This window comes from Mobula birostris, chromosome 4 (assembly GCF_030028105.1).
Source record: "Mobula birostris isolate sMobBir1 chromosome 4, sMobBir1.hap1, whole genome shotgun sequence".
NCBI classification, from domain to species: domain Eukaryota; kingdom Metazoa; phylum Chordata; class Chondrichthyes; order Myliobatiformes; family Myliobatidae; genus Mobula; species Mobula birostris.
In genome coordinates, this window is record NC_092373.1 from 2,963,288 (window position 1) to 2,973,876 (window position 10,589).

Here is a 10,589-nt window from a genome sequence, read left to right on the forward strand (position 1 = left end):
ATGGGACTGTTGGTTTTTAATAAATCTAGTCTGATCATCAGAAATAATACAAGGTAAAATATTTTCAATCCTACAAGCCAGAACTTTAGAAAAAATTTTAGTATCTACATTAAGTAATGAAATTGGCCCATATGAAGAGCATTCAGTTGGATCCTTGTTCTTTTTTAGGATAAATGAAATGGAAGTTTCATAAAAAGATTGAGGCAAACTGCCCAATTGGAAAGTCCAAAAAGACTAAGTGTAACTGTGGTATAATTAATGAAGAAAAAGCCTTATAGAATTCTCCAGAAAATCCATCTGGACCCGGAGACCTCCCCAAGTGTAATGAACTTATAGCCTCGGTGATTTCCTCATAAGAAATGGGTTGATCCATCTGTTTGCAATTATCTGTAGAAAGTGCAGGGATATTTAATTGATCTAGAAAATTATTCTTTACAGTATTATCTTTAGGAGAATCAGAACTATAAAGTTTAGAATTGAATTCTTTAAAGGTATCATTTATTTCAGAGTAATCAGTTGTCCTATCACTATTAGTTTTGCAAATTTCTTTAATTTGTTGTTTAACTACAGAAGTTTGAAATTGGTTGGCTAATACTTTGCCTGATTTATCTCCATGAATGTAAAATTGAGTTTCAATTGGATTTGTTAACAGAGATCATATTTAGTTTTAACTTCAACACATCTTTTATATAATACAGGATCTGGAGCTATAGCATATTTTTGATATAATTGTTTTAATAGATTGGCTAATTAAATTCTTTCTTTATTAGCTTTATCCTTAACACTCACAGTACAGGAATTAATTTATCCTCTAATATAGGCCTTGAAAGTATCTCATACAATAAGATTAAAAGTCTCTTCCTTTTAATCTCTTCAAAAAGCAAATAAGATGCTTCTCTAGAAATTTTAAAAACTCCTTATCAGATAACAAAGTTGTATTAAAATGCCAGAATCTGTTGGTTTGAAGAAGACCAGGGAGTTTTAAAGATAAAAATATAGGAACATGGTCTGAAACAGCAATCTCTTTATATTCACAGCAACCAACTAATGAAATCATTTGACTATCGTTAAAAAAAATTAATCCTGGAATATGTATGATGAACATGGGAATAAAACGATTACTCCCTATCTAAAGGGTACAAAAAACACCAAACATCAACTATACCACTCTTCAATAAAAAGGATTGAATAAACAAAGTTGATTTACTAAGAAATGCTGGTTTAGAAGGTGACTGGTCTAAAATTGGGTCAGGCCAACAATTAAAATCTCCTCCTATCACCAAAGAATAAAGATTCAGATCTGGTAAAAACGGAAAAAAAGTGTTCAAAGAACCCTGGGCCATCTACATTTGGGGCATACACATTGGCAAATACTATTAATTTATTATCTAGTTTTCCTGAAACTATAACAAAACATTCATTAGTATCAGACACTACTTTATGTTGGAGAAAGGAAAGTGTATTATCTATAAGAATCAAAACTCCTCTAGATTTGGCCTGAAAAGAAGAGTGAAGACAAAGTCCATTCCAACGGCTAAGGAAACGTAGATGATCACATTTGCGTATGTGAGTTTCTTGTACAAAAAAATAGGGACCTTAAATTTCTTAATATAATCAAAAATCTTATTATGTTTAACAGGGTGATTTAACCCTTTCACATTAAAACTGAGTAAGTTAATAGTTTGATCCATTTTTAATATTATTTAAAGGAAAGGTTAAAATGTAAGTTAAAAACCAAGCCATAAACCTTGAGAAATGGTAACCAAGCAACAAGTTGGCTAAAAATTCGGAAACAGCTTCTGGGCGAAAAAACATCACCCCGCCCAACTCCCAAAAGAAGAAAACCGACCAATAGAAAGTCAGCATCTACAAACTACAGACAAACCCCCAAAAAACCTTGTGATCACTCCAATTAGTTTCAAGATTATTTATATTCCAACCTAGACTAAACAATACCCAAACAAGAGATTGAATTCTCGTATATCAAAAATACAGTATTAAAAATACAAAAGGAAATTAGTTACAAAGGTTTACCAAAAGTAAAAGATACAATTATTCATACAGATAGACATTAGATATTAACCCTATATCTTCATGGAAAAACAGACTAAGCAGTTAGCCTTCAAATTTAAAACATCTTTGTGCTTCAGCATTCAAACGAAACCATTCAAAGGATCCATCTTTAAGGAGATTCTCGGTCAAACTGGGTAGCCAAGGGACGGGTTAAAACCCTTGTTAAAAAAACTCCAACAGAGCTCGTTTAAGCTTACACGAGGAATTCTGCAGATGCTGGAAATTCAAGCAACACACATCAAAGTTGCTGCCTGGCCTGCTGCGTTCACCAGCAACTTTGATGTGTATTGCTTGTTTAAACTTAATACAATCCTGCATAACCTCAAGCAAATAATCTTCAAGAATCTTAATATACCACCCTATAACCAATCATGCCCCTTCGATAGGACTTGCGAATTAAAAATTTCTCATTTAATCCTGTCTTCATGTAAGGAGAAACTAAACAGTTAGCCTTTGGATTTTAAAAACTTTCGTGCTTCGACAGTCGAGCAGAACCATTCGAAAGAGCCGTTTTTAAGTGTGATTCTGAGTAGGACTGGGTAGCGAAGGGAAACCCTTATTAAAAAGCTTGGACATAACTTCTTTGAATTTAACACGTTCCTGCATAACCTCAGGTGAATAATCTTCAACAATTCTAATCTTGCAACCATTATAGTCAATCATGCCTCTTCGACGAGATTCGCAAATTAAGAGTTCCTTTGTTTTAAATTCCTGAAAACAGATTATTACTGATCTTGGTCTCTGAGCATTAGGAGGTCTAAATGCAGGAGATCTGTGAACTCGATTGATCATAGGCACAGACGTCAAAATCTCCGGAAATAATTCTTGCAAAAAGTTTGCAAAAAGCTCCGTAGGATGATTACCTTCGATTAATTCTTCGAGACCCAGAACCCGTAGGATGTTCCTTCTACTTCTATTTTCTAGGTTGATAATCTTCTGTCTTAACTTTTCGCTGGACTTTGATTGCTTTTCACAAGGCTTCTGCAATTCATCCACTTCCGTTTCCAGAGCCGACAAATTTTCCTCATTATTTTTAGTACGTTTATCATGTTCATTAGGAGTTTGTTGAATAGAGTCCAATTTACCATCTATTTGTTTAAATTCAGTGCTGAATTGTTGAAACTTCTCAGAGGCTCCTCGTGTATGACTTTGCAGCAATTCCATAATAGAATCCAAAGAGGCAGGAAGATCATCCTTTTTAGTACCTCTGGCCCTCCTTGTACCCATAATGAAAGAACATCACACTTAAAAAGAAAGTTTCAGGACAGGCTGGAAATAGTAAGATAATTAAAGTTAGAGCAACGGCAGATTGCTGTTACTCCATCAGCCACCACCAGGAAATCCAATTTCCCCTCTCCCCTCCCCACTCAATCTCCTCTCTTCCCTCCCCACTCAATTTCCCCATCCCCTGCCAACTCAATTACCCCTCTCCACTCAATTTCCCCTCTTCCCTTCCCCGCAATATTGTCTCCCCTCCTCTTTCAATTTCTTCTGTCTCCTCCCCACTTAATTTCCTCTCTACCATCCCTACTCAATTTCCCCTCTCCCCTGCCCTCTCAATTACCCCTCTCCTGTCCCCACTCAATTGTCCCTCTCACACCTCTACTCAATTTCCCCCTCCGCTCCCCACTCAATTTCCCCTTACACCCCCTCATTCAATTTCGTCTCTCCACTCCCCACTCAATTGCCCCCTCCCCTCCTCTTTAAGTTCCTCTTGCCCCCACACAATTTCCCCTCTCCCCTCCCTACTCAATTTCCCCCTTCCCTCCTCACTCAATTTCCTCTCATCCCTCCCCCACTGTATTTTCCCACGCCTTTACAGTCTATCCCCCTCTGCTCTCCCCTCCCCACTGCACTCTCCATTCAATTTCCCCTCTTCCCGCCCACTCAGTAATCCCCTCTCCCCTCCCCACTTTATTTCACCCTCCCGTCCCCACTCAATTTTCTCTCTACCCAGCTCACTCAATTACCCCTCCCCTCCTTACTCAATTTTCCCTCTCCCCTCTGCACTGTATTTCCCCACACCTTTACAGTCTATCCCCTCCCTTCCCCACTCAATTTCCCCCCTCCTCACTCAATTTCCCCTCTCCCTCCAGACTTTACTTCACCCTCCCATCCCCACTAAATTTCCCCTCTCTCCTCCTCACTCAATTTCCTCTCTCACCTCTCCACTCCATTCCCTCTGCCTTCCCCTCCTCTCCCCTCCCAAATCAATTTCCACCCACCCTTCTTCACTCAATTTCCCCTCTCCCCTCCTCACACAAATTTCCCTCACCCCTCCCTACTGTATTTCCCCACGCCTTTACAGTCTATCCCCCTCTCCATCCCCATTCAATTTCCCCTGTCCCTGCCCACTCAATTGCCCCTCTGCACTCCCCATTCAATTTCCCATCTCCCCTCACCACTTAACTTCCCCTCTACCAGGCAATGCAATTTCTGCTCCCCTCTCCCCTCTCCATTTCCCCTTCCTATTCTATCGCCATCCCCTCCCCTCCCCACTCCATCACTCTCCCCTCCCTATTCTGTCGCCGTCCCCTCCTTTCCTTACTCCATCACCCTCCCCTCCCTAATCCGTCACCATCCTCTCCCCTTCCCATTCCATCGCCCTTCCCTCCCTATTCCATCCCCCTCCCATCCTCTCCTCTCCCCCACAATGCCCCTCCCTTTCCCACACCATTGTCCCTCTGACTCAATTCCCAATCCTTGTCCCCTGTTCTCCACACCCCTTCTGCCCTCCCCTCCCACTCCATCGCCCATCCCCCACCCGACTCAATCCCCCTCCATCCAGCTCTCCTCTGCACCACACCTCCTCCCCTCTCCATCTTCCTCCCCACCCTACTCCATTGCCCCTACCTTCTCCACATCGTCATCCCTACCCTCTCCACTCAATTCCCCCTCTCCTTCCCACATCATCAGCCCTACACTCCCCACTCCATCACTCCTCCTCCACACTCCACCCCCACCCCACTCAATACCCTCTCTGCTCTCCATTCCCGCTCATCCCCACTCGTGGAGATAATCAGGCAAAGTATTGACCAACCAATTAAAAACTTCTGTAGTTAAATGACAAATTAAAGAAATTTGTAAAACTAATGGTGATAGGACAACTGTTCACTCTGCAATAAATGATACCTTGAGAGAATTCTATTCTAAGCTTTATAGTTCTGATTCCCCTAAAGGTAGTACTGTAAAGAATAATTTTCCAGATCAATTAAATATCCCTGCACTTTCTGCAGTTAATTGCAAACAGCTGCTCCGGCCTATGGTCAGGCCACACTTAGATCCCCTCCAGTTCACCTACCAGCCCCGGCTAGGAGTTGAGGATGCCACCGTCTACCTGCTGAACCGTGTCTACGCCCACTTGGATAAGCCAGCGAGCACTGTGAGGGTCATGTTTTTTGACTTCTCCAGTGCGTTCAACACCATTCACCCTGCTCTGCTGGGGGAGAAGCTGACAGCGATGCAGGTGGATGCTTTCCTGGTGTCATGGATTCTTGATTACCTGACTGGCAGACCACAGTACATGTGCTTGCAACACTGTGTGTCCGACAGAGTGATCAGCAGCACTGGGGCTCCACAGGGGACTGTCTTGTCTCCCTTTCTCTTCACCATTTACACCTCGGACTTCAACTACTGCACAGAGTCTTGTCATCTTCAGAAGTTTTCTGATGACTCTGCCATAGTTGGATGCATCAGCAAGGGAGATGAGGTCGAGTACAAGGCTACGGTAGGAAACTTTGTCACATGGTGTGAGCAGAATTATCTGCAGCTTAATGTGAAAAAGACTAAGGAGCTGGTGGTAGACCTGAGGAGAGCTAAGGTATCGGTGACCCCTGTTTCCATCCAGGGGGTGAGTGTGGACATGGTGGAGGATTACAAGTACCTGGGGATACGAATTGACAATAAACTGGACGGGTCTAAGAACACTGAGGCTGTCTACAAGAAGGGTCAGAGCCGTCTCTATCTCCTGAGGAGACTGAGGTCCTTTAACATCTGCTGGACGATGCTGAGGATGTTCTACGAGTCTGTGGTGGCCAGTGCTATCATGTTTGCTGTTGTGTGCTGGGGCAGCAGGCTGAGGGTAACAGACACCAACAGAATCAACAAACTCATTCATAAGGCCAGTGATGTTGTGGGGATGGAACTGGACTCTCTGACGGTGGTGTCTGAAAAGAGGATGCTGTCTAAGTTGCATGCCATCTTGGACAATGTCTCCCATCCACTACATAATGTACTGGGTGGGCACAGGAGTACATTCAGCCAGAGACTCATTCCACCGAGGTGCAACACAGAGCGTCATAGGAAGTCATTCCTGCCTGTGGCCATCAAACTTTATAACTCCTCCCTTGGAGGGTCAGACACCCTGAGCCAATAGGCTGGTCCTGGACTTATTGCCTGGCATAATTTACATATTACTATTTAACTATTTATGGTTTTATTACTATTTATTATTTATGGTGCAATTGTAACGAAAACCAATTTCCCCCGGGATCAATAAAGTATGACTATGACTATGACTGTGGATCAACCCATTTCATATGAGGAAATTGCCGAGGCTATACGTTCATTACACTCAGGGAAGGCTCCGGGTCCAGATGGATTTTCTGGAGAATTTTATAAGGCCTTTTCCTCATTAATTATACTGCAATTACACTTAGTGTTTTTGGATTCTTTCAAATTGGGTAGTTTGCCTCAATCTTTCTATGAAGCTTCTATCTCGCCTACCCTAAAAAAAACAAAGATCCAACTGAATGCTCTTCGTATAGACTAATTTCATTACTTAACGTAGATACTAAAATTCTTTCTAAAGTTCTGTCTCGTAGGATTGAAAATATTTTACCTTGTATTATTTCTGATGATCAGACTGGATTTATTAAAAACCAACATTCCCATTTTAATATATGCCGTGTATTAGATGTTACTGACTCTCCTTCTCGGGAGATATCAGAATGTGTGATATCCTTAGATGCTGAGAAGGCCTTCGATCGGGTTGGATGGGATTATTGGGAACTAGACAAGGCTGTCTGTTGAGTGCTTTGCTTTTTGATTTAGCTTTAGGACCCCTTGCCATTGCTTTTCTAGAATCTAATGATATCTGTGGTATTTTAAGGAGAGGTATCACCCACAAAATCTCGCTTTATGCTGATGATATATTGCTTTTTATCTCTAATGTTGAGACCTCGTTACTTTGCACACTTTCTTTACCCTCCTGTTTTAGCCAGTTTTCAGGATATAAATTGAACCTACATAAGAATTAATTATTTCCTTTAAATAATGTGGTATCAATTAATACTAATTTCCCTTTTAAAATTGTAAGGATTCAATTTACTTATTTGGGTGTAACAATCACTAAGAATTACAAACACCTGTTTAAGTAAAACTTCCTTACTTTATTGAACCATGTAAAAAAAGATATTATTAAATTGGTCACCTCTTTCAATATTGTTGATTGGACGAGTTAATTCTATTAAAATGAATATTCTACCTACATTTATATATCTTTTTCAGGCTTTACCTGTTTTTATTCCTAAATCGTTTTTTGACTTTCTTGAATCTATTTTATCCTCCTATATATGGAAAAATAAATGCCCTCGTTTAAATAAAGTTGATCTTCAAAACCCTAAAAAGTCTGGAGGTTTAGCCTTACCTAATTTTAGGTTTTATTACTGGGCAGTTAATATACAATATCTTACATTTTGGCTGTATTATATTAATCGTGTAGACTGTCTGGTATGGGTTTCTTTAGAAGCTAATTCTGTTCATAAATTTTCTATTATTTCTCATCTTGGACCCTCAGTTCCTTTATTTGTAAGTAAACTAACTGATAATTTAATAGTTAAACATTCTCTGCGGATCAGAATACAATTTAGAAAACATTTTGGTTTATTGAGATTTTCCCTTTCTAGTCCCATTTATTCTAACTTTTGTTAAACCCTCCATGACTGATTTAGTTTTTAAAGAATTGGACAGGTTGGGTATTAGACTGGTCCTGGACTAATTTTCCATCTGGCATAGTTTATATTTTGTTGTCTGATTGTTTGTGGTTTTTGTATTGCTATATTTATGCTCTATTCTTGGTTGGTGTGGCTGTAACAAAACCAAATTTCCCTCGGGATTAATAAAGTATATCTATCTATCTATCTATCTATTAAATGTTTTGGGGATCTGTTTGTTGGAGGAAATCTTTTTTCGTTTGAGGAATTGTCAGCTAAATATAGCTTACCCAAAACTCACTTTTTTAGCTATCTTCAAATCAGAGACCTTCTAAGATCTCAGTTATGCTCATTTCCTATAAGGACTTACTAGACGTAATTTTCAATTTGACACCTTTTTATAATGGTTCAATATCTAATATTTATGGTATGTAACTGGAGATGAGGAATATTCCTTTAGAGAAAATTAAGAATCTCTGGGAACAAGATTTACAGACATCAATATCTGAAGAAACTTGGAATGAAATTTTTAAACTTCATCGCTATGTGCTCGCCATTCCCTCATACAATTTAAGGTGGTACATAGAGTCCATATGACCAAAGATAAGCTATTTCGGTTTTCTTCGGATATATCCCCCAACTGTGACATGGAGAAGCTTCATTAATTCATATGTTTTGGACTTGTCCGTATCTTGAAAAATATTGGAAGGAAGTTTTTCAAACTTTTTCTTTACTTTTCAAAGTCAATTTTAAGCCTAATCCTCTGACGGCCCAATTCAGTATTGTTGCCAGACAAGATATCAAGCTGAAGACATCTGATTTACATATTTTGGCCTTTAGTTCTCTTAGAGCTAGGAGGGTGCTTTTGTTTAAAAGGAAAGATGTTTTTCCTCCTACTCATGCTCAATGGTTATGCGACGTTATGTCATGCTTAGATTTAGAGAAGATTCGTTTTTCAATTTGTGAATCTCGTAAAGACTTCCAAACATTGTGGGGACCCTTTCTGAATTATTTTCAAAACTTTCAAAACCCTCAATTCGTTGTTTAAATTTTGATGTTGGCTACTATTAATATTTATTATATGAGAAGGTATTTTACCTTTTTTTCTCATTAATAAACAGCTTCGGTCTTGGTGGGGGTTAGACTTTTTTTGTAATAAATTAGTATATTTCAATATAACTTTGACTAACCTACATGAATACGGGGTAATTAGATTGTTATTATGAATAGACATAATGTAATTGGTAAACAACAGGAATTCTGCAGATGCTGGAAATTCAAGCAACACACATCAAAGTTGCTGGTGAACGCAGCAGGCCAGGCAGCATCTCTAGGAAGAGGTACAGTGGACGTTTCAGGCCGAGACCCTTCGTCAGGACTGATGCTGCCTGGCCTGCTGCGTTCACCAGTAACTTTGATGTAATGTAATTGGTAGTTGTTTTTTTCGACCTTTATATATACTTTCTTGTACTCTGTATTCTATGTAGAAACTAATAAAAATATTGAAAAAGAGAGAGGAAATTGAGTGGGGAGGAGAGAGGGGAAATTGATTGAGGAGGGAAGAGGAGAAATTGAGTGGGGAGGGGAAGAGGAAATTGAGTGGGGAGGGGAAAAGGAAATTGAGTGGGGTGGGGAGAGAGGAAATTGGGAGGGGAGAGTGGAAATTGAGTTGGGAGGGGAGAGTGGAAATTGAGTGGGATGGGGAGAGGGGATATTTAGTGGGGAGGGAAGAGGGAAAATTCTGTTCTCCTTTACACTTGTGCACTGGAACTATCTTGAATCTTGAAATGTTGACAACATCTCACCCCATGGAGACTTGCTGACACACTGTGTTTTCACCGGAGTCTGTTTCTGTTCGAAGTTTGGAAGGGCCCCACTGAATGGAGGTCAGGAGGTCAGTACCAGTTAAAGCGTGAGCACAGTTACCGTGAGGTGAGAGACAAGTTGACCCTAAAGCTGCAGAAAGTTGTAAACTCAGCCAGCTCCATCATGGGTACCAGCCTTCCCAGCATCGAGGACATCTTCAAAAGGTGATGCCTCAGGAAGGTGACATCCATCACTAAGGACCCCATCACCCAGGACACGGCCTCTTCTCATTGCTACTGTGGAGCGACAGGAGCTGACGACACACATTGAATGGTTCAGTAACAGCTTCTCCTCTTCCACCATCAGATTTCTGAATGGACAATGAACCCATGAACACACCCTCAGTATCTTGCAACACACATCAAAGTTGCTGGTGAATGCAGCAAGCCAGGCAGCATCTCTAGGAAGAGGTACAGTCGACGTTTCAGGCCGAGACCCTTCGTCAGGACTGACTGAAAGAATCTTCAGTATAACAGTATCTTGTTTTCTTTTCGCACTATTTCTTGTTGCAATTTATAGTATTTTTTAATCTTATTGCATCGTACTGCTGCCACAAAGTAACAGATTTCACATTGTTTTGAATTTGATTCTGATTGAGATTCGGAAGATCACCCTTTCACACATACTCTACTGAAGCCAAAGCAGAGGAAATGATTGTTCTTCTGTAAACTAAATGACACATCTTTTCTTTTGTTCAAAAATTCATCATTTATTGAA